The sequence below is a fragment of the Herpailurus yagouaroundi genome, unplaced genomic scaffold, assembly GCF_014898765.1.
Source record: "Herpailurus yagouaroundi ecotype Mexico unplaced genomic scaffold, PumYag 139, whole genome shotgun sequence".
In the NCBI taxonomy this organism is placed as follows: Eukaryota; Metazoa; Chordata; class Mammalia; order Carnivora; family Felidae; genus Herpailurus; species Herpailurus yagouaroundi.
The window spans coordinates 6569994-6593110 of NW_024412394.1; the positions used below are offsets into that span (position 1 = coordinate 6569994).

Below are 23117 nucleotides of genomic sequence, written 5' to 3' on the forward strand. Positions count from 1 at the left end.
ATTCTGTGCACACCCGCTCCCAGGGATCCCAGTTGGTGGACTGGCTACGTGGCTGGGTACAGGAGGGCTGCATGACAGAGTTTTCTTCCATAAAACTGTCAAGATCATTCTTGGTTCTCACTTGAAGCTATGGCCTCATTAGTGCCCTGGCCATGCTGCGTTCACTCACCTGGAGAGAATGCATGGTACACACCAGCTGGGAAGCATCATCTCCAGGCCCATGGCCCTCTGGTGTCCCCCTGCCTGGCTGGTGGGGGAGCCTAGGACAAGGAGATGTTGGGATGGAGTACTGGTAAGCTTGCAGAGGGCAGGGCCAGGAGATGGATACAGTCTGGCTGAGCTGAAAGTGAGGGTGAGGGGCCAGGCCAGCCCCTCAAGGCTATCCGGGCAAACCTAACCTCCAAAAGGCAGAGTGTCAAGGACCTCAAGCACCGCACGCTTCCTTCAGTGACCACATTTGACACTTCTAATACCCATCCCAACCAATTGTTTTGAAGCCAAATGAAATATGTTGGAGGAAGTACCTGGGAAACTGTACATGCCCTTCAAACAAAATAATTATTATTATCATGTACTGCCTTATTCCACAGATATTTTAGAGCTAGGTTCTAGGGAAAGAAAAGTGAACAAAGACACTAACTTAGTTGAATACAGCGTGGTGCCAGCTCTAATAGCATGTTCCGCAGGAGCAAAGCTTGTGAGAGCTCAGAGAAAGATGCAGTCAGTTCTGCTTGTGGGGGTGGAAGGCTCCATAGGAGCGGTGACAAGTGAGCTGGGTCTTGAAGGGTGTCAAAGACTTTATGGGAAAATGAAAAGGAAGTGCTAATCAGAAGGCATTGCATGAGCAAGTCTCAGAGTACTGGATAGGCTTCGGGAAAGCCCTAGAATTCTGGCCTGGCTGCTGGGTGGGGTGGGTGGGACAAAGTGAGGGGAAGCTGAAGAGGGGTGGGGGGGGTTGTTGGTGATCAAATGAGGAAAGGTCTGGAATAACATGTGAGGTGTTGGTTCTTAACTGAGTTTTGTAAATTACCAGGTTTGAAGAAAAAAAAAAAACCACTTTTTATTTTTAGTTTTGGCTGAAAGAAAAAGCTATTGCTTTAATTATATCAAAAACCAGCCTATAGATTTGTAATGGGCAAAACTGAACTTCGATTTACTCACGGCATTGCTGCATCATCCTGTTAATTTTGCTGTTTTCCTCATCCTGCTCTACAGAGTCTTGGTCATTTGAAATATTTGAGCAGGAGGTAGGAGGTGGACTCTTCGTTTTCTGTTTATAAAAGGAATAGCTGCTTTCAGAAAGTGTGGAAAATAAAGAAACCCATAAAGGCAAGAACAAGCACAGTGATACCACCCTCCAGACAAATTTGAGGTTACTGTTTGGGTAATTCCTTCCAGGGAGCATTTAGAAGGCAGACACCTTGTCTTTTCATGATGCCGTTTCTGTGGCATGAACCTGACTCTGGCAGGGGCTCCACCTGCGATTGATTTTCGTAGTGGTGCTCCCATAGTTCCTTCTAGAGAGAGCTTGGTGATTGAGTGCTAGTAGAACCACTTAAGTTCAAAGCCTGATGTTTCCATTCATTACCTGTGAGACCTCAGTGACTTAGTCTCTCTAGGTCCCGGTTTCCTCCGGGGAAATGGGAGGAATGTAAATGGGAACGATATGTAAATGTAAATGGGACCGGTAACAATACCTACATCCTAAAGTTTGGGGACCAGAGTTCCTTTGGGCAAAGCACTTAGGCAAATGCCTTGCACATAGTGACTATTATTTGTTATTGGTTATTACACTGTTCTATGGGTGAGTTCAGCCCTGAGGGAGGACCTTTTGGGGGGAAGCCTTACCCTGGAGAAGGGTCTTTCTGCCTCGGTGTCCCACACATCAGGAGAGGGGACAAGCCTGTCAAGTCGTCAGGATTATGCACGCACCAAGCCAGGATCCTGGTGCTTGTTCACAGCTTTTCCCTGGAGAAAGCTGGCTGGTCCTTGCTCACTCCTTCCTGTCTAGCTTTTCCCTACAGGCTCTCAGGGGCAGGCTGTCCCTTTAAGAAAGGCAGCCACAAACTATGGGGCCCTGCCTCCCCTGCTGGGTGCCTTGCTGGGCTGCAGCTGGGACCCTCCTGGGTTGGATTTGAGTGCTGGACCCTCTGGAGGAGGGAGACTGCTTTGAATCAAGTGCACATCCCCCAGGAATCCATGCCTGAGAAAGGACTCTCTGTCATCAGCCCCCCATTGTGGCCCCTGCCTCCCACCCCCCAGCCCTGGCTCTGGGACATACAAGAATCATTCTTAAGGACTGAGCTCAGGATCCCTAAAAAGAAAGTTGGAAAAATAGCTGGATAAACTTGGTAAGTGAAAGAAACCCACGTTTCATCCTCCTCGTCTTTGCGGACTGCTGATTTGGGGTTGAGTTTGGTGATTGTTGCCGGATGGAATCTGATGGGCAAATGTGGGAAGGAGGAGGCAGAAGTGGGGCTGGGATTCCCGGTGGGTAGTGAGTCTTGGGTGGGGGATGGCCTCCAGCCTCTCCTCCCACTGTTTGTCACCCTTGAGGTGAGGAACTGAGGGTTGACATCTAGAAGTATCTGGAGCCTGGTCTGGAGAGGGGTGGGTTGGGGTAGTGAAGATCAGGAAGGGGCTGATGTCAGACTTCTCTCTCATTTGGGGAAAACAAAGCATGGCCAGCCAAGGCTGTATGCAAAGATGCCTGAGGCCAAACGGTACTTGCAGCCCGAGGGTGAATGGAGTGAGTGACCCTGGGATTCTATCTCAGCAGGAGACTCAGGCCAATTCCTCTTCCTCCTGGGCTGAGGGGACACACCAAGCCCTGGGCTTGTTCTCCAGGCCCCAAAGAGGTCTGTGTTGGCCCCTTGGACTGGGGCAGCTGTTGTGAGCAGCAGCAGGCAGTGCCGTAGTGGGAGGAGGCAGGTCTGCCAAGGGCAGGGAAGAATGGAGGCCTGTTGTTCTGGAGCCTGGGAACGCCACCCTGGGGGGAGGCTCACGCGGGCCCGGGCTTAGTGCAAGAAGGAATGTGAGGAGAGGTCTGTGCAGTGGGCAGAATGGGTCTGAACTGGCACCCCACCTCTGCAGAGCAAATGACGCCCCTGCCTCGGCATGGGCACAGGTGAGCTCCCTGGCCTTGAATATCAGGTGCAGTTTGGCAAACTGGGGTCTGTGCCCAAGGGTGGCCTCCCAGGGAAGAAGAGGCAGGATATAGTAGCAGCCCCAGTCCCCACACTTCCCCGGGGCCATGAGTGAGTTCTGGATGCCAGAAGCTCTCTGCTGAAGTCTGCTCCAACGGCTCCTTCCTGCTCCCCGGCTTGTGCCAGGCTCTAACTGGGGGGTTATTGATACAAAAATGGAATGACGGAATTGGGAGCCTGTGAGGATCGGGAAAGATGTTTTAAATATGGGATTAAAGCCGCTTTTGAAAAGTAACAAAAACGGTTGCCATTTATTCTGTATCTTGAATGTGCCAGTCACTGTGCCAAGGGCTTTATGGGGACCATCTTGTGTAGTTCTTGCTGTAATATTTTGAGTCGTGGACATAGGCATACCTCGTTTTATTGCCCCTTGCAGATAATTGCATTTTTCTTTTTTAACAAATGGAAGGTTCGTGGCAATCCTGCGCAGAGCAGATCTATCGGTGCCATTTTCCCAGCAGCATTTGTTCGCTTCGTGTCTCTGTGTCACGTTTGAAAAAATTTCACATTTCATTGTCAACAATGCTTCAGACTTTTGTGATTATGTTTGTCATGGTGATCTGCAGGCGGTTATTATGATTCCCTGAAAGCTCAGATGATGGGTGGCAGTTTTTAGCAATAAAATATTTTTTAATTAAGGTGTGTACATTGTTTTTTTAGACATAATGCTATGGTACATTTAATGGACTACAGTGTAGTGTAAACATAGCTTTCATAGGCGCTGGGAAACCAAGAAACTCATTTGACTCGCTGTATTGTGGTATTTGCTTTGCTGCAGTGGTCTGGTACCCAACCTGCAATACTCTGAGGTATGCCTGTAATTTGGGAGATTTTTACAAATGAGGAAACCAAGGCTCAGCGAGGTGCAGGACCTTGCCTGAGGACACAGGGCTGTAAACTGGAACCAGGACTTGAACGTCTTGATTCGATTCAATTCATTCATTCACTCCATTCATTCATTCATTCATTCATTCATTCATGTGTTTTGCTCAACCAGGTTGAGCTAATTGCCTCCTATTTGCCAATTCTTCTGGTGGGACATAAGACTGGGAAAGGTGCCGGCCAACATCACTGCACAACCTGGGTCCTCAATCCCTGCAGAGTCTTTCAGATGGGCCCAGAGACCCTTGACGGGAGAGTGTTGAGAACACTATTTGAGAAACTTCTTGTTCTTAAGAATGGTTCCCTTCTGTTTCCATTTGAATGATAACCTAAAAGCTGAATGCATTCATTCTGAATTGTCTGAATGGCTATCCCATAACCTACGGCTGGCCTGAGAGTTTAGTCCTGAGTTTATGTTTCTGTGCAAGTTGGCACGAAGCAGTTTCCTCAAATGATAGTGTTTAACTTTTAATGCTTTGTTTCTGAAGCTGGGCTCTGCATGGTGAGCTTGGAAGGCCCAAAGTACCAAAGATGAAGAAAGGCTACATTGATCTAGAGTGAAAAGGAAGAGGTGCGGGGGGGGGGGGGCGACCCAGGAGGAGATGGTTCAGCCATCCCCTCTCTTCCGGGCAGAGTGAGCCAGACTCCGCCACAGGCAGAGCAGAGTAGGGGTGCCAATCTTCCAGCCCCCCGATGTACAGGATCATTGAGGGCCCAGTGCAGAGACTCAGGATGTGCAAGTCAGGAAAGAGGAAAGACCCTGAATTAGGAGCTGGGACCCCCACTTCCAACACAGTGTCTCTGACCCGAAGCTCAAGGATGCTCCTCTGTCAGCCTCTGCAGATGGGACAAGCACTAAGGCTGAGAAGGGTGAGTGTGGTGCCTCCTGGGGCCACCATGTGATCTCCTCTCACAGAGGGGTGTTCTCTGGTCTTTGCAGAATTTCAGACCTTTCCCAGGGTCCAGCTGTTAGGTGAGAAAGCTGAAGCAGGGTCCCTGTGACTCAGGGCTTGCTACCCCGACAGCCCATAGGCACACGCCGCTGGCCTGGTGCCTTGGCTCCTGGACGGGGCTGGGTGACAAGCACACTCTGAGGATCACACGTCCCACCAATGCAGGTAGCTGGGGACAAGAGACCCAGGGACCAGACCTCTTCTTCTTCCATTTCCTCTTCCTCCTACTGCTGAGATTTGGGGTCTTGCTGTGAGGCAGCCTGCGGTCACACCTACTTTGGATGAGTGACACCACTGTGTATCTTTACTCTCTTGGACCCTGAGCGGCCATCCGTCTTCCTTTCTCTGGAACTCTCTGCCCTGTCATTCTTCTGCATTAGGAGTCGTCAAACATTTTCTGTGAAGGTGCCGAGAGCAAATATTTTGGCTTTGGGGGCCACACGGTCTCTGTTGCAATCACTTAAGCACCAAAGCAGCCTTGGACAATATATAAATGTGTGGGTGTGCCAAAGAAACCACAGTTACAAAAACTGGCAGTGGGCTAGATTAGGCCACCCCTGCCCCAGATGGAGTTCGTTCCTGCTGAAACACATTTGCTGGTTCCCCATGTCCTGCCATGTTCCCCCTGACATGATGGGCCTGCCCTGTTCTTCATCTCCAGGGGCATCTTCTGCAGAGTCCTTCTGGTGCCCCCAGAAGCCCCATTCTCTAGCCATCCTGCCCTGCCTGCCCTTCCTCAACATGCTCTCTCTTTATGCCTCCCAGCCTTTCCCCGTGGGTCCCCTCCGCCTCCCTCCACCTCCCCCCTTCATGCATCCTATATGATCCTTAGACTTTGACTCCTTGCGCGGATCAGGTGCTTCTCCTTGTGTCCGGCCATGACCTTCCACCCCCAGCCCTCTACAATATGAGGAGTTGCCCTTCTTTTCTGTGACCCTGTCACTTTGTACTTGCCCTGCTAGAGACCCTCCCTGTGCTACACTTTAGCAATTTGTTCCTGCTTTATCTCTTCAAGGGCAGGAATCAGTAGGACTTGGCTATCTTCACCAGTCCCAGCTCCGTGCCGGCCAGGCAGGCGGCAAGCACTCAGGACACAGCACTGGCATAAACCCCGTGACCTCTCCTTTCTTCCCCCAGAGAGCCTCTGCCGCAGCAGGTGGCTTTTTTGGGGTTTAGCTGAGCCATTTTGGGAAATCAAGATCTCCTCATGAGTTGGACACTGAAGCCGCCTGTAGCTAAATCCGTCACTGGCCCTGAAATCCGATCCTGCTCGTTCCCGGTGCCCCACGATCGGGTGGCCCAGTTTGTTTTGACATCCTGTGCGGGGCATGAGGGGAGATGTGAGGGATCCAGATTTCAAAGCAAGAATTTTCTCCAGCAGCCGCTGAAGGCCAGGCTCCTGCCAGCGCCCGGGCTCCCGTGTTAGCATTTTCAGTTAATTAAGAAAACAAGCCCCAAATCCCTGACAGAGGTGGTTCTGCAGATTCAGGACAGAGGGTTCATGTCCACACGCAGGAGAGGCCTCCCAGCTCCTGCAGGCAGGATGAGCTGGAAGAGAGGAACGCGTGAGCCAGAGAGGACCCGCTGAGGCCTTCTCAGCAAGAGAAGGTGCCACGGAAGGCGGGTCATGGGGAGCCAGCTCCAGGCAGGGCCCAGACGCACATTTCTCCTACTAGGGCGTTTTCCGAACGGTTGGACTATGGAGGCAGGCCAGCTGGGCGAGAGTAGGAGAGGAAGATACAAGAAACTGGGATTTGCCAGTCTTTTTTTCTCCAGAACCAGGTTATTCCACTGCCTGGCCGGTAGGGGGCAGTGGCGAGAGGGGGCCTGGGCATGGCTTCGCGTGGAGCCCAGGTGGCTGACCTGCCAAGGGGAAGTTCTGGTCAGGGATGCTGCTTACCCACGCAGAGCCTCGGTGTGAATTTAAAAACGGGCGTTGTTCCTTAGGGGGGCTGTAGAAGCAGCCAGCTTTCCTCTCCCCTGTCCACACTGAGTGTGGCGTCAGCAGATGCTGGACCTACACCAACACCCAGCCCTGACATGGGTGTCATTTGGCATGTGTGGCTGGACTTGGGCCTCTGGGAGTTGCAGGAACATGGGTGCACATATCGTTGGTGCCGAGTGTCCAGCTGGCACGTTCTCTGACAGGTGTGCGTGCCCCGCAGCCGGGGTGGGTCTGTGCACCCCTTTCTTCTCACAGCCGAGCACCATATTCAGCAGTCACGGCCCTTCTTGGGCAGAACGCAGTGAGAGAGAGACCTGGTCTTGCTCTACGGCCACTGAATGGTCCAGGGCAAGTTATTTCTCTTTGCGAACCTCCGGTTTCTAACGGGCTCACATTTTATGTGTGTCCCGAAGGCCTGAGTGTGTTGGCGAATATTGGAGGTGTATACCAGACCTGGCTCAAGGCACCTGGTTTCCTTCCCCCATCAGACATGTGTCTTGATGCAGCTTCTGCCTGCTGGCCAGGTGTCTGGTCAGCAGTGGGAGGAGGTGGTTTTAGGGCCAGCCCTCGGTATCTGGTTATAACTTAGCCAAATAACCAACAGTTGGCACACATGTTTTTTGACTTTTGAGAGCCTTCGTCTTGTGCCCTTGGGAGTTTCTGGGCTCCCTGCCTTCTGTAAGTCATGGCTTCATAACTTACAAGACAGGCCCCGTTCTGTGGCAGGTTAGGACCATGTCGGAAAAGCAGGTGCCTCCAAGGGTGAGCATCTCAGTGGAGAGATGTCATTTGCGGGGTTGGGGGGAGTTTCAAATCTCTCCGTCTCTTTTTGCATTTCCAACAGAATCCTCAAGTTGTAGAGCTGACATGGCCGATAGCTCTTCCTTCCGGGAGGACATCCAGAAATACCACCCGATCCTCCTAAAATTCCAAATCCCTGGACACCAGCAGGTTTGTTTGTTTGTTTGTTTGTTTTTGCCACGGCTGCTGATTTTTCTCACTGCGTCTCAGGAAAGAGCCTACTGATGGCAGGTAGATAGTGATTTTGTCCACACACTCAGTTTCTTAGACCTTCTACTTGGCAGATCAGAACCTTTCTGACTGACGGTTGGAAGCACCTTCTCTTTTTCAAACAGCATTTCTAAGTATTCTCCAGGCATCAGATGGAAAATCTGAGGCAAAGACCAGAAGTTGTGAATTTGTTTCTGGAGTATTAGGGAACATCATCCAAAAACAGAGGTGGTTTAGCCTGAGCCTTTGCAAAACTCACAATATTTAGGGAAATCTTCACTAATGAATCTTAGCTAAGAGTTTTTGGAGGTTTTGTTTTGTTTTAATCACATTTTTTTGTAGTTGTCGTTTCTGTCAATACTGCCTTCAGGAGGAAGCACTTACGGGAAACCAAGAACGAAAGCAGGGTGTGTCTGCTGCTGTTCTCTCGCGGGAAAGGAGAGTTCTGTGCCGAGAATTTGGGGTTGGGGTTCTAGACATGGTCTGTCGTCAGTTTGTCCTGGGGCAAGTGGCCTTGCTTCTTGAACCTCAGTTTTCTCCTCTGTAAAATGGTCACGATAAGGATAGCCAGCCCCCACTGCCGGTATCCTGTGCCTCCCAACAGCAGTGTGGGAGTCCCCTGTGGGGCATGTCAGAGGAAGTTGGAGCGGAGTTCGTTCACACACAGACAGCAGGAGTGACATCCCAAGATGGAAGGGTATGGCCATTCTGGAGCAGAGTGGGGTAAGCTTCCCCAGAGTCCTATTTTTGCATCTGAGCTTATGGAGTAGCGCACGATTGCTCTGGGGAACAGTGGCCCTGCACCTTGGCTGTCTGCGTGGGGGTCTGTCGAGACACCCCTGTGCCTGATGGCATGTGGGGGTTGCACCTGGGCTGCCCAGCTGCCTCCGTCTCTGTGTGAAGCGGGCTTCCCCTTAACCTCCTTGGTCTGAAAACGGATTCTTTTGATGGACCGAAGGGAAATTTGGAAAATCCTGGTCAATTGTAGAATCCAAGGAGGGTGGTCCCCTTCATGACCAAGCTCTGAACCACATCTGTGCCCCCCACCTCTCACAGCCTACGTTTAAGCTCTTGCCCTCCCTCTGCCTGAAGAATGGTACCTGGGGAAAACCTAGTCCTCCTTTAAGACTCAGTTCGGGCACCACCACTTCTGTCATCTCTCTAGCCCCTCTTCCCCCCAGTTTCAGGGAGGTGAGATTCTCCCTCACTGATGGCCCCGAAGACCCACCCGGATGTAGCATGTAGCACAGTGTTTGAAAACCACTGTTCTCCTTGTCTTTCATTAAACTATGAGCTTCCAGAATGCAGGGACTCAGACCAGGCCCATTGGGCGTTCCTAGTTCCAGAGACTGGGTCTAGCGCATAGTAGGCCCTCATTAAGTATTGTCCGAGTGAAAACTGAGGGGAACCTGCGCTCTCTGCAGTCTCCTGCTGAGAAGGAAACAAGAGTGGCTGGTGTTGGGGCAGTTGGCCCAGGGGCCAGCTCCGTGGTAGTATCTGAACCGAGCGCGCTAATCGGTGGGTGCCTCCTGTGTGTATGCCTTCCGTGGCAGGGCTGGGGCACAGTGTGTGCATGGGCCAGCAGTGTGCCCATGGCTGGCTGTGGTAGCAGCGCCGTGTTTCTCTGCAGAGACCCAGGTGTGGACATTGTTGCCAACTTCCTCTTCTTTCTGGCCTTTGTCCTCATTGGCATGCGATTCTCATCGCCGTGCCCAGGGCTTTTGGAAGGAGTGTGACCTTGTGGGGAAGCTGGTGGCACTTTGGGGGAACAGACAGACCTCACTGTCTGTGCCTGGGAAAGACACCTGTGTTGGAGGCTGAGAAGATACCTTAGAGAGTTGTAACATGTGAGAAATTGGGCAAGAGAATTTTCGTGAATGCCAGTGAGATCAGAAGGGAGCATGTGTTCTTTGGGGTCAATAGTGACCTTCCCTTCGGGGAGTTCATATGCTCACTGGTATATTCACATGTGTCCATCATTATTCTAAGTCCTGAGCATGCAGACTGACCATGTCCCTGCCCTTGGAGGGCTTACTTTCTTTTTTTTTTTTTTTTAATTTTTTTTATGTTTATTTATTTTTTTGAGAGAGAGAGACAGAGTGTGAGCGGGGGAGGGGCAGAGAGAGAGAGGAAGACACAGAATCCGAAGTAGGCTCCAGGCTCCGAGCTGTCAGCACAGAGCCTGATGCGGGGCTCAAACTCACGGACTGTGAGATCATGACCTGAGCTGAAGTCAGACGCTTAACTGACTGAGCCACCCAGGTGCCCCGGAGGGCTTACTTTCTAATGAAAATCCCTGAAGACTGACACAATGGGAGTTAAGGCCACCGTCACCCTGGAGACAGCAATCTCCAGGTGAGGGATATCATTTCTCCATTCTTCGGCGCCTGCACTCTCCCCCCAGATGTTGTATTGTCCACAGTGGTATCGCCCTTCCTGGATTCCTGGCTCTGCCTCCTTCCCCAGCCTGTGTTACAGACCCCTCACCTATACGCCCACTGTGCCCTGTGCAGCAATTGCCCAGCACTCTGTCCCTCCCTGACCTTCTCACCAGTTTTCCCCTCTTCCCCGACTGAGAGTAGTTTTAATGAGTGTTTTATCCACCACCACATGCCTACGGCGCGCGGTGCCTGGCTCAGAGTGGAGGTTCTGTACATAACTGTGGAATGAATGAATCCACAGGACAGACACTGGGTCTCACTTACTCATCTTCGCCATCCATGCTAGGCTTGGGTGTCTATCTGTTTTCATCTCTTTCTGGGTCAGTCGTCAGCGGGATGGATGCTAGGGGAAATTGCTGGAAAGCTGGGGAGTTGTGAGAAATTGGAGAAGGAGGAGGAAACTCCTGCTTGGAATCTGCTCTTGACTGTGTCCCCTCTGTGACTTGGCCGCAGGAGGCTCATTTGCCTTTGAACATATTCCCTCCCGCAGGCTGGGAAGGCAGGTGGGCTTCAGGGCTCACAGAGCTGGGCTCTAAATCCCACACCCTCCTTGTGCTGAGGCCAGCGTCTTCCTCCTCGTGTGTGTGGGGACGGGGCAGTGCTGAGGGACAGAGCTGCCCCTACAGCCCTCGGGTTCAGTCAGCACAGCTGGGCCGGCCAGAGAGCAGGCCGCCCGGGAATGGCTGGGAGGCAAGTCCAGGCCTCGGGCCCACCTCCCCCAAGGCCAGGATGTGGCGTGGGACCCAGGCGGGTGGAGGTTCCCACCGCTCGGCTCCGGCGCTCTCTCCCAAATGCTGCAGGCCTAGGCAGTGCCTCTCAGCGGGAGGGGGTGGGGAGAGACTCCAGCTGCCTGGGTCAAGACCCCATATCAGGACCAGGGCAGCCCTGCAGGCACCCACCTCTGACATTTATCCTCTACCTGGACAGCTGCCAGTGGTCCTGTGGTCCAGCCTTGCCTTGCGTGGGGGATGGGAAGAGAGTCTGGAATTAACCATTGCAGGCCCTGCCTGAGTCAGGCCAAGCCTTGTACGCCCATCCATCCATCCATCGTGTACTGAGGGTTGGAATGGGCATGTCCACAAACGGTATCGGATTTAATCCTGACATCAATTTGGGGATAGAGGCACAAACCCCATTTTCCAGATGAGTAAACTGAGGCATGTGGCGTTCCATAATCTGCCTAAGGTTGTAAGCTAGTGAAGTTTCGTAGGAATTCATTCTTCATTACAAAGGCCCTCTGTGTGCTAGGGAGTGATTCTAGGCCCTGTGGATACAGCATTGAGTGATGGACAAAGACGTCTCAAGGAGAGAGAGAATGCAAAAGTGGATAGTGTCTCATATGGCAGTAAGTCCATGTGGAAAATGGGAGGGAGAGGGGTTGTTTAAAATGGTCGTGGGAAAACTCGTTGAGAAAGTGTACAATTGTTAATGTCCATGCCGGGCTTGCTAGGCATGCCCTCGTCACCATATACAAGCCCACTATTTAACCCCCTCCCCCACGCAGTTAACCTTATGTGGCAGATTGCTCTGATTCCCATTCTCAGATGGGGACACTGAGGCACAGGGAGGTAAAGTCACTTGCCAGAGAGGACAGCAGATGGAAGCGGCGCTAGGATCTGTGCTCAGGCAGCCGAACTCCCCAGCTCTGGTTCATAACCATGGCCAGGGAGCCAGTAGGGAGGGCAGGAGCCCAGCAGCCCCCACCTCACAGGCCAGGCAGATGCAGAGGAGCGGACAGGATGAGTTAGCAGCAAACCTGGGTGAAAGGGGAGGCTTTAGAAGCTAAAATTAGAAGCCAAGTTTAGAAGCTAAAATTCTAGCATCTCAACCCCATCCTCTCCCTCAGGTCTTTGCTGCTTCTCAGAAAGGAGTCTCCGGGCCAGGGTTCTTGAGCTAGCACTCAGCGAGATAAAATGTAGCCCCTTGAAGAATTCATCAATAAGAACGGGACAGGGTAAATACTGTGGTAAGGGGTCAAGCCCAAAGGCTGCCCCTCACCCTTCTCCTCCCCTCCCTGCCCCTCGCCTCCAGCCAGCCACCCGCAGCCCTCCTAGGAATCAGCTCCGAAAGAAGTGGGGCTGTTTTTGCTCTGGTCTCCCTCCGTGTCAATCTGAGAACAGCTTATTTTGTTAACGATGATGAGGATGGTAGCAGCTAATGTTTACTGAAGCCTTACAGAAATAGGAAGTGAAAATATATCCAACTCCCATGTGCGGGAAAAAACAATTATGTCCTGAATTCGTAACTTGCAAGACAAATCTTAGCTTGATAAATAAAGGTGCTTCAGCCTGTTCTGATGCGAGACAATGGCTCCTGGTTCAGTGAAGTCCCAATTCAGGCTCCCTGTGAGGGTGTCTTCCCGTGGGGACCTTGGGGCCACAGGGTCCCTGTGATATCCACTGACTTGTTCTGTGTTCCCTCGGCTTCTGGAGCCCCTGTGCTAAAATCCACTGAAGGGGCCATGTCTGGTCTTGTCCCAGGGCTTTTGAAGGGAAACCTGGCACCCGCTGCTTTGGTTTGAGGAAGCTTTGGCTTCCTCAGGCGCCTTGGCTCTCCTGGGACACCTGCCTGTCCCTGGAGGATTCCGGTGTCCAGCTGTTGTCTGGATGCAAGGACTGTAAATGGGTGGGCCTTGAGGGCAGCCCCTGGTGCTTGCTAACCTTCCTGCGGCAGAGCCATGTTTCTCTGAGCCCCGCTGAAGGTGGGGCTTCTCCAAGGGACATGGCATTTCCCTGTTCTGGAATTCTCTAAGTCATTGGGTCATTTCTTTCTTTCTTTTTTTTTTTTTTTTTAATTTTGAGTGAGAGAAAGAGAGCATGAGTGGGGAGGGGCAGAGAGAGAGGGAGAGAGAGAGAGGGGGAGGGGGAAAGAGAGAGAGAGAGGGAGAGAGAGAGAGAGAAGGAGAGAGAGAGGGAGGGAGGGAGAGAGAGAGAGAGAGAGAGAGAGAGAGAGAGAGAATCCTAAGCAGGCTCAGTGCTGTCAGCTCAGAGCCTAATACAGGGCTTGAACTCACAAAACATGAGATCATGACCTGAGCTAAAACCAAGAATCTGGATGCTTAACTGACTTGAGCCTCCCAGGCATCCATAATTGGGTCATCTCTAATGATGTCTCCCTCCTCAGCCTCCAGGTGGGGAAGGGAGTGAAATCCTGGCCATTTACCTCATTTCCCTCCTAGTCCTAGAAAGGCTTTTTCTTTATTCCTGACTGGAGAAAACAGTGTTACCTCTTTGCAGCTGTTCCCAACTCTGTTGACCTTTGTGTGGGGGGGGGGGGGGGGGGGGAGTCCTTGGTGTTATTTGCCTGGGGAAAATAGTGTCATGGCTTTGTTCTGACATTAGAAGGTTCGAGAGAAAGGAAAGGGAAAAAAAATGAAACACTTGGATTTCCCAGGGGCAAAATATATTACGAGATATTTTAAATATTTTCCTTGTACAATACCCTGTATCAGACATACAGTATTATTCCTGAATTATCAGTTACTCCTCATGACTCCATGATGGGGTATGCCCTGTCATATTCTCTTTGTACAGACGAGAAAGGTGAGGCTCAAAGAAGGTAACTTTCCCAAGGTCCTATAGTGAGTCAGAGGCAGATCCAAGTTCAGAAGCTAAACTTCTAGAGTCTCAACCCCATCCTCTCCCTGAGGTCTTTGCTTCTTTTCAGAAAGGAGTCTCGGAGCCAGGGTTCTTGAGCTAGCACTCAGTGAAATAAAATGTAGCCCCTTGAAGAATTCATCAAATCTCCAGAGAAAGCGGGGTTGGCTTCAGTTGGTTCAACCAGGCGTAAATATCAGGGCAGACTGTTCATGGCAGAGGAAATCTCAGGTCACATTAGCAAGGGCTGGTAGGGTTTCCAGCTCTCCCCAGCTCCTGTGCACGTTTCTCTTCGCCTTCAGTCTTGACCTGAACAATGATTTTCACGAGCTGTTTGGATGAGCGTGCCGGATGAAAGCATAGTGTGACAACCTCGTCCCCACCCTGCTTCCCAGAGGCCCTTGACTCGCAGCTAGGTGCCTTCTTCCGCCTTCTTCGCAGAGCCCGATGCAGCTCTGTCTCTCTGCTCTCCAGTCTGCTGAAGCCCTGCCCTCTTTGGGGTGCCAGGAGCTATTTTTTCAGCTACCAAGGAGTGGTGGTGCTGCATTTGAAAACTCCACTCTGGCCTTCGTTTGTGGTGGAGTCGAAAGGCCAAGGCGGGTATCTGGGCACCAGCTAAAAGTAGCCAGGGGAAATAGCTTCTCGCTTTATAAATTTAGCTTTTATTACATAAGTAGTTATTGGTATTATAACGTTAACTCTAAATAAAAGTAGGGGAAAAAATCCACCTACAGTCACACCACATGCACATGGATTCATTTTTCCAAAAGCCCCAATGTCCTGGGCATTCTGAGATGGAGGGGCAAGGGAGGGAAAGGAGCAAGTCAGCAGGAAGTGATTAAGGTGACCTGGAATGGCAGGCACTAAGCCAACACACAGGCTCCACTTCAGACTTACTGCTTCTCTTCATTGCCTTCTCCAGGAAGCCTCCCCTGGTATCCTCCTTGTCAACGACTGGGACATATGAGATGCCGCTTTCTGCTCACATCACGATGTCTGGCTTGTGTGTCCCATATTGTATTATGATTATCTGGTTAAGTGCCTGGCTCTCCCACTAGACTCGGATCTCCAGGATTTAGCAGGAATATCTTATTCTTCTCTGTATCTCCAGTGCCTGGGAGATCCAAGCAAGTCAAAGTTAAGATGCCAAATAGAGAGGGGCTCCTGGGTGGCTCAGTTGGTTAAACTTCCGACCTCGGCTCAGGTCATGGTCTTGCAGTTTGTGGGTTCGGGTCCTGGATCGGGCTCTGTGCTGACAGCTCAGTGCCTGGAGCCTGCTTTGGATTCTGTGTCTCTCTCTCTCTCTGCCTCTCCCCTACTTGTGCTCTGTCTCTGTCTCTCAAAAATAAATGTAAAAAAAATTTTTTTTAAAAAGATGTCCGATAGAGGGGTCAAGACAGTCACTGAAGAAGACGTGCGTGCTGACGCTCAAATTCTAAAATCTGCAGAATGGCAAGCGATATGGAACCACGGAGTGTGTTACCTGCGTCTGATATGGACATGTTTTCTTTGGTGTGTTTTGTGCATGTGCGAGGGAGAGAGAGAAGGAAGATCTGGTGTATCCCACCAGTGGCTGTGAGGTCTCTTCTCACATTAGAAGAGGGGGTTAAAGAGCATGAGCCAGAACTTGAAGAGCATGACAAGGGGCCTCGTGTTCTCCTTTGCACAGTATGAGCTCCAGATCCTGTGCTTCCTCCTTAGCCCACAGGGGGGTCAGGGGCTGTGCCTTCTTCATGCTGCAAACCCTGCTGTCTGGCACAGTGCCTAGGCACGGAGTAGGTATGTGGTGAAGGCTCGCGGGATGGATGGATGGATGGATGGATGGATGGGTGTGCACATGGGGGGAGAAACTCTTGTAATCAAGGGAAGTTCAGTTCAGGGAGATGAGCACTGAGTCTAGTTAGGAAACAGGGAAGGGGCCTGGGTTGGCAGAGACAGCAGCTTTGTCGTTGGATGAGGGGAAGCAGGCCGTTGGTGTCCCTGTTGGTTTGGATACTTCTAACCAGATGCTGACTCGGAATGGCCATCTCGTGGGGGAGAGGACCAGGGGGGCTGTGGGAAGTCATGCAAAGACACAGGCATAGAGAGAGCATTTTCCCCCTTTAATTTTGCTTCTTTTCCTCCAGCACAAGAATTGGACACATTGCTCAGATTCCTTGAGTCCCTAGGGCAGGGGTGGGGGTGCCTTGAGGGGGGGCAGTTCTAACAAATGAGCCCGGACAGAGGCATGTGGAATATGGCCCAGAGAGAAGGGGGGGGGGCGGTCAGAGTGAGTTGTGAACTTGGGGAGGAGGAAGTTCTATTTTGGGTGCCTTTGAATCCCAGCCCCTCTCTCAGCCAGATCTGCAACAGACCCCCACGCTCTGCCACTTGTGTGCACTGGCTTATGCTCTGTTTCTGGCCCCCCTCCCTGCCTCCTTTAAGGCTTGGCTCATTCTCTCCTTGGTGTTCTGCCTCTGGGTATTCTTGCCTGAATCCAAAACCTCTTCCCAGTCTTTTCAAAGGAGCCATCCCTAGCTAGCAATATCTACAAATGATAATTAACATAGTTGATCCCCATTCCTCTTGTGTGCCACGCACCGCATTAGGAGCTTCGTGTGTCCCCGTCCAGGTCATCCGAAACACATGAGTCATTCCTCCTGTGATCTGGATTTGACAAAGAAGCTGAGCCTCAGAGAGGGTGAGTGAGCCAGGCAAGAGTTATCCTGCTAGTAGGTCGCAAAGCCGTGGCTAGAAACCAAATTGGCCTGTCTTCTCTTCCCACGGCTACCCAGCCCTCCCTCTGAATCAGAAACTCTGGGGGTGGGGCTCAGTGAGCCGCATTTCAACAAGCCCCCCGCCCAGGAGACTCTAGGACTGCTGCTTTCGCTGATCTGGCTCCAAGCTGGCTGACAACCGACAAGTCCACCAATATTTGGAGAGAGCTGGTCCATTCGCGGCCATTCCTCATCCTTACAAGTCTGTCTGCTGGCTCTGGCCCTGGGGCGAGGTGTTCCTGAGCGCTTGTTTCCCTGCTTGTGAGATAGGAACACTCCAACCCTTAGGGAGGACATCCCTGCCATCCCGTTTTCAGGAGAGGATCTCCCAAGGGTGGTTACTTGATACTGATGGCACCTTAGCATCACTCGGGGAACTTGGACAAAACATCAGTCAGTGTCTGGCTCCCTCCCCAGACCAGGCCAGTGTCGCTGGGGGTGGGGCGAGGCCATGAGTGGCTCTAACATGCGTGGGGAGAAGGTGGGGGACAGCCCAGGCTGTTCACTCTCAGGCCTCATCCTCTCCATCACTTCCTCAAGGGAAGAGGCGAGGCATCTCTAAGCAGTAATTCTAGGAGAAGTAATGAGCTGGGCCTGCCAATACTTCCTCCCCTTTCTGGGATCTGTTGCCTGCAGGGTGGCTGCTTCCGGCCAGTTCTGGGAGATGAGGTCAGGAGCCCACTCCTGTGGGAGGTCCACAGTCACCCTCCTAGGCTGGTGATTAGACACATGGGCGGGCCTCACTGAATGGAATATGAAGCAGTCCGTTTGGCCAGAGACATAAAGCCACGCACTTGGACAGCTTTATCAGAGCGGGGCTGATATTGTGACCTCCATCTGTCAGCTTCATGCATCAGTTCCTCAAATGGTCCTGAGCTCGAGCAGGTCGAGGCAGGTTTTCCCCGACACCATGTGCTTGACAGAGTTAGTATTGAATTTAATGAGCTGGCATGAACAAGCCAGCTGGTTAGTTAGTGGTCAGTAAACATTTGTCGCATCTGCATGAACGCCAAGGCCCCCTCTGATCACCACTACACCTCCCTGGGGTCTGACCCCCCAGCCTCAAACCACCTCCACCACCAAGCCCTTGGTATCTGACAGTTAACTCCTTAAACCCTACTTTACTGGAAACAGTGCCACTCGCTCTTAGTAGGGGTTTGCCAAGGATCTAGCTGTAGTTGAGAGAAGAGCAAATGATTTAGAATTGGCTCCGCCTTTTTATGAACAAGTTCCCAGGTAATGCTGATTGTGCTGGGCTAGGGACACTTTCTGAGATCACCTGACTTAAATGAAAACAAAAGGCAGGTGAACTCTGGCTTTAGGGATTGCCCCGGGGCAGTTGGCTGAGGGGGGAGAGAGAGTTCTTGACCTGGATGTGGTCCAGTGCTTTGCAAGTCTGGCTGCAACTTTGAATCACCTGAGACTGTGAACTCCTGCTATTTGCAACAACGTGGATGGAACTAGAGGGTATTATGCTAAGTGAAATAAGTCAGAGAAAGAGATCATCTGATTTTACTCATGTGGAATTTGAGAAACTCAACAGATGAACATGGGGGAGGGGAAGAAAAATAATATCAAAACAGAGAGAGAGGCAAACTCTTAAATACAGAGAACAAATTGAGGGTTGCTGGAGGGAGGTAAGTGGGGGGATGGGTTAAACGGGTGATGGGCAGTAAGCAGGGCACTTTTAGGGATGAGCACTGGGTGTTATATGTAAGAGATGAATCACTGGGTTCTACTCTTGAAGCCAAGACTGTATGTTATGTTATGTTATGTTATGTTATGTTATGTTATGTTATGTTATGTTATGTTATGTTAACTGTGTATTAACTGTATGTTAACTAACTTGAACTAAAAACAAAAAAGAATCACCTGCTGAAACTTAACAACTACCAGAGCCCAACAGGCTCAATACTGGCCCAGGTTTCCCAGGACGGAGAGGTCCCCTGCGATGTGGGACTTTCAGTACTAAAACAGGACAATCTCGGGCAAACCCAGAAGAGCAGCTCACCCTGCTGTCTCCCCCACACTCACCCGGTGATTCTGTTTTCGTTGGTTCTCACTGGGATTCAGGCATCGACATTTTCCACTGTGCCCTGCACTTCTGCTGTGCGGTGAGGTGTGAGATCCTGAAGGACTTGATCGGGAAAGACGGGGTGAATTGTGAAGAAGCATTTCACAGTGTTCTGTGAAATGAGGGAGCACTGGTTAAAGGCAGAGGGGACAGGATGGAAGGAGGGGATACCCAGAAAGTGCAGTTCCAGGGGGAGATGGATAATGGGCCTCCATTACTGGGCCCTGAGGGACGGACGAGGTGCCCTGCTGGGTCCGTAAAGCCGCTTTGGTGAAGAGAATTGGGGCAGAGTTTGCAGGGATGTCCGAGTCAAAGAAAGGTGGTTTAGCAATGGAGAGTCCACGCAGAGACTGCTCCCAGGGCTTGTAGCTGGTGGCGGTGCGGCCTGGCTTCTGTAGCCTGAAGTCCTGGAGCCAGGGCCTGGACTCCCTTGGAGGAAACATCCCCTTTCTCCAAGCACAGAGAGGAAAGCTGTCTCTTAACACGGCTTATGCGAGATGCCTTTCGCTTGCAAGAAAGAGGGGAGAAAATAGACCCAAACAGAGATGGACATGTTCTGTGTTTTGTCTGGGAATGCCGGGATCTGACTGAACTGTGCAGGTTTATAAAGGAGCATGCCTTTGCCTCTCGCTGAATGTCACTTGAGACACCTCTTGAGGGTGTCTGGCCAAGGTCTGGATGCCTTTGACCTCCAGTGGATTCCAGAAGAGAAAAGGTCTAAGTACCTACGTTTTTTGGGTTTGCCATGAAGAGTTACTTCTGGGCGATTAATAACTTTCTCCTCTTTTTTCTACCCCACCTCCACCCACTGCCATCAGATGTCTTTTGATCGGGAAGTGAGCTTGCAGTATGCGAGGCACTGTGCCATGAACCACTCCTCTGGGGTCAGAGTCTAGAGAAAGAAAAAAGTGCATTGGTGTGAAAAATATAAATTAATGCAAGAAATGAAATAGCATGGGGTGCCACAAAGTGGTCTCTGATGAAGTGTCCTGTAGACAGAGCGGACAGAGTGCTCAGAGTGTATTTTGGAGAATTCGGGTGGGTTGGGATGGTCAGGAAGGCTGCCCGGGGAAGGTAGGATCTGCAGAGGGGTAGAGGGAGGGAGAGGAAGCAGAGGTGGGCATGGGGGAAATAATGTGAGCCCAAAGGTGGAACATGCAGAGTGGGTCTTCACTGTATTTCAAAGATAACACAGTGTCTCGAGTTTGGTATTTATCCAGTCGCAGGATCAACCGTCTTTGCGTATGTGTAATGTAATAGCACACTGATGTGTTTTATGATAGGGCCAAGAAGTCAGGAAATACTACAGTGTATTTAAATTCTGCTACTCTTATCAAGGTCCTGCTGTGCGTGCTGAAGGAGCCCCATGAGGGGACTTGGGGGTACAAGCGGAAATGTCCGTGTCCTCTGGGAATTTGAATCCCACGAGCGATGTGCATTTAGGGAGGAGGAAGACAATGAGGTTGGAAACCAGGGGACGTGGTGGAGTGGAGGGGTGAGGTGGGATACAGAGGAGAGATGGGGCGAGAGCAGTCTAGCAGTTACTGAGTTGCCCATCAAGGCCATTTGGGCAGGAAGCCACCCCAGCTTAAAAGTAACTTGTTTCTGTTCCGTCCTGACCATTCAGGGACTGTGGGTAACATTTTTGGAAACATGCGGGGAGTGGCTGGCTGGGCTGCTCTTCCTGGGAAAGACTCCCTGAGCTGGCTGCCCTGGAAGACGGGCAGGACCAGCTGCATGATTTGCGGGACCCTGTGCAAAATGGAAAAGCAAGGCTCCTTGTTCAAAAATTAGGAAAGATTCAGGACAACGACAGGAGAGCCTTAAGGCAAGCAGAGCTGAGAGTGCCCAGCTCACATGCCCAAGAGGCTGGTCCAGAGGAGGGAACAGCCCGGACCTCTCTGTGACTCTGTGTGTGTGGTAAGATGATGGGCTGGGTTGCTGTCTGTGGCTGGGGTCAAGCTTTCTCTGTACTAGTGCTGGGTTCTCCCCTAAGAGTGGCATGGGTGATGGGGGAAGGGACGGGGTACCACAGGAGGCTGCCATGGCTGTGGGGCACTGACCGTTTTACACGATGCTGCCATTGACACCCTGCCATCTCTATGCAGCGGGAAGGCTATGTCTGAGCTTTAGAATTGACCAAACTGAGACTCACATGTTTTATGAACACGGTATTAACTTGGGCAACTTGTTTACATTCTCTAAGCCTTAACTTCCCTATATATAAAAATTCAGATCATAAAATCACAAATGGATGTTAAAGTTTGAGCCCAGCCCAGTTTATAGTAAACGTTAGTATCCTTTCTAGAAATGTATCGAGTATCTATCTTGTAAAAGTGTGGAGCACGCAGTGGTTTGGGGACACATTTCAGATAGCAGAGGGAGAGGGAGTGTATGCCCTATTATAATATATCCCCAGAGAAAACCCAGTTATATCTGCTGGGCACGCATGTATACACAGAGGAACACACACACACGTACACGTGTACACACACATCTGGAGCTGAATTGAAACTGGGTTGGAATGAGGTGGTTTGTATAATAGGAGAGAGCCCCCGTTTGGGTATCCTCCCCTCTTGGCTTTGAACCTCGGCATCCTCCTCAGTCAAAAATCGTGATCTCACTGAGTTGTCTTGAGATTAAATGAGATGATGAATGGGAATGTCCCGTCTCTGGTCCATGGCAGGTGCGAGCATCTTTTGAATGGGTCTCTCCTGCTGGGCCATAAGGTGGTGCTGAAGACAAGACACAGAATTCCCCACAGTAACATTTCCTGACTATTAAGCTCAGGTAGCTCCTTACAAACTATGGGGGCTGATTTTCAGTGACATTCCTGTTTCCTCTGCTTATGTACTTTGGGAGGCGAACTGGGTCTTCTCTCTGCTGAGGCTTGAAAGTCAGTAGAATCCTGTGTATTTGCCGACACATATACACACACCAGAAATACACATACACAGATAAAGACACACTATACATATCACACATAACCATCCCACACATCTACCTCTGCATCACAGAGTCAAACCCTCTCACGCATTCATTTCATCTCTTTCTTCTTCGGTCAGTTCTGAGCCTTTCCTATACTTGTTTGTGTAGCGTACAAGGTCAGGTACCCCCCCCCCCCCAACTTCCTATCCTGCCCAATTCACATCCCTCCTTATGCCTTGTCCTGAAAACTCCTTGTCATAGCCACTGTTCTCAGCCCCCCTCCCCATCTCTTCTGCCTCTGACAAATTCCAGGACTGTAACCCAGGCTTAGAGAGCCCTATTTTTATCTACCCAGAAGCCCTGGGCTGCTGTCACCCCAGCCCTACCCCCAGAGACTTCCAGATGGAACCAGGTTTGTGACTGTTTATGTTTCACTGGGCTTCCAACCCCCTCCTTACTCTGCTCCTGGCAGCCTCTTAGCTTCTCCCACTTTCGTGGGCTGAGCTGTGAACCTTAGCCACCACTATGAGGAGTCTGGAGCCTGGAGAGGAGGAGGGAATGGAGTTTGAGGGCCTGTGATGTGCTCAGTGCTGTGCTGGCCACCTGATAATGTGCTCACAGTAGCCCTGGGAGGTGGGCTTGGTCATCTGTGTGCCCACAAAGGAAATGAGGCTCTTAGATACTAAATAACCTAGCCACAGGCTAATAAAAACATGTATTCTTTCAGTGTACCAGGAACCTGCCTCCTGGAAGATGAGGCCAGATCAGCTGATTCTTGCCAGGTTTGGGCCCTGGGCCCAGGTAGGAGGGGTAATTCCTTATTCCCATTCCCTACTTCTCAGGTTTTTCCTGGAATCTCTATAGTATTATAATATAATGTAATGTAGGTAATATTATTTATAATATTGGTAACCTTCTAGAGAGTAACCAGCTGCAGTGGCCAGAGTGGCCACTCTCTAATGGCCTTGACGGTTTGATAGTGTGAGGCTATAAATAGACCTGTTTTGTTTTTTTGCTACATTATCGAAGTATAATTGATGTGCAATAAACCATATGTAATTAAGGTACTTAGCCTGATACATTTTAACATAGGTATACACCTCTGAATCCCTACCCCAATCAAGATTGTGAACATGTCCATTATCCCCAAAGTTCCCTTATGTCCTTTCAAAATCCACCCCCTCCCTGCCTACCCTCCCCTGCCTCCACAGGCAACCACCCACCTGGTTTTAATCACTATAGGTTAGTTTCATTTTCTCAAGCTTCAGATAAACAGAATTGTACCATACTAATCATTTTTGCCTCTGGAGTTTTTTTTCTTTAGC

General features: G+C 50.9%; 1 protein-coding gene across 4 annotated transcripts in view; it reads left to right on the plus strand.

The window, feature by feature from the left end:
* The window catches only part of DAAM2 (dishevelled associated activator of morphogenesis 2), a 118560-nt gene that overhangs the window by 27419 nt on the left and 68024 nt on the right, over positions 1–23117 (plus strand). For 2 of the 4 annotated variants that reach the window (XM_040473406.1, XM_040473410.1), the window contains exon 2: positions 7831–7937. The exons of 1 other annotated variant lie outside the window; for it this stretch is intronic. The gene's annotated coding sequence lies outside the window, so the exon portion shown is untranslated. Of the gene's footprint in view, positions 1–7830; positions 7938–20765; positions 20785–23117 lie in introns of those variants that run through there. One more of the 4 variants, XM_040473409.1, reaches the window with a different exon arrangement.